Below are 575 nucleotides of genomic sequence, written 5' to 3'. Positions count from 1 at the left end.
TATTTATTTTAAATTTATTATATACTTGTTATATACAGGGTTGTTTTAATTGTACAAGTGAAGTAATTTGCTTATAACTTCAAAACTAAACAAGATATTTTAATAAAACAAAAATTAAGTTGTAAATGAGATGTGGGAAAATTATTTGAAATAATTTCAAAATTTTTTACTTAAGGATTAAAATAATGAGAAATTAAAATTCAAAATCTCTAGTAATTTGTATGCATAAAATGATATTTTTTCTTTATTTTTTTGATCAACTAATTAAAAGAAATATTTTTTATTGATATAATATTGATGTAAAAATTAATTGAAGTCTAATATTATCAATGAAAAACACGATTTACGCAATAAAAATTGCTTAAAAATAAAAATATCAATTTTTTAAACTAAAGAAAAATACCTTAATTTTATTTAAATGTGCCTAAATCAATTGTTAAATTATTAATTATTACTTTTATCTATTGTCTACAAAATGTATATTATAGTAACTTGGTAGTATTACGGTGTGGCCTATGAGCAATATTTTTGTATCTAGTGTAATTACATTAAAACTACGCTATATAATTTTTAAA

Source organism: Oppia nitens, unplaced genomic scaffold (genome assembly GCF_028296485.1).
Source record: "Oppia nitens isolate AA-2021 unplaced genomic scaffold, nextdenovo-longstitch-racon4-pilon3 scaffold27_pilon_pilon_pilon, whole genome shotgun sequence".
NCBI classification, from domain to species: domain Eukaryota; kingdom Metazoa; phylum Arthropoda; class Arachnida; order Sarcoptiformes; family Oppiidae; genus Oppia; species Oppia nitens.
The sequence above is the reverse complement of the archived record's forward strand: the minus strand, read 5'-3'. Positions refer to the sequence as shown.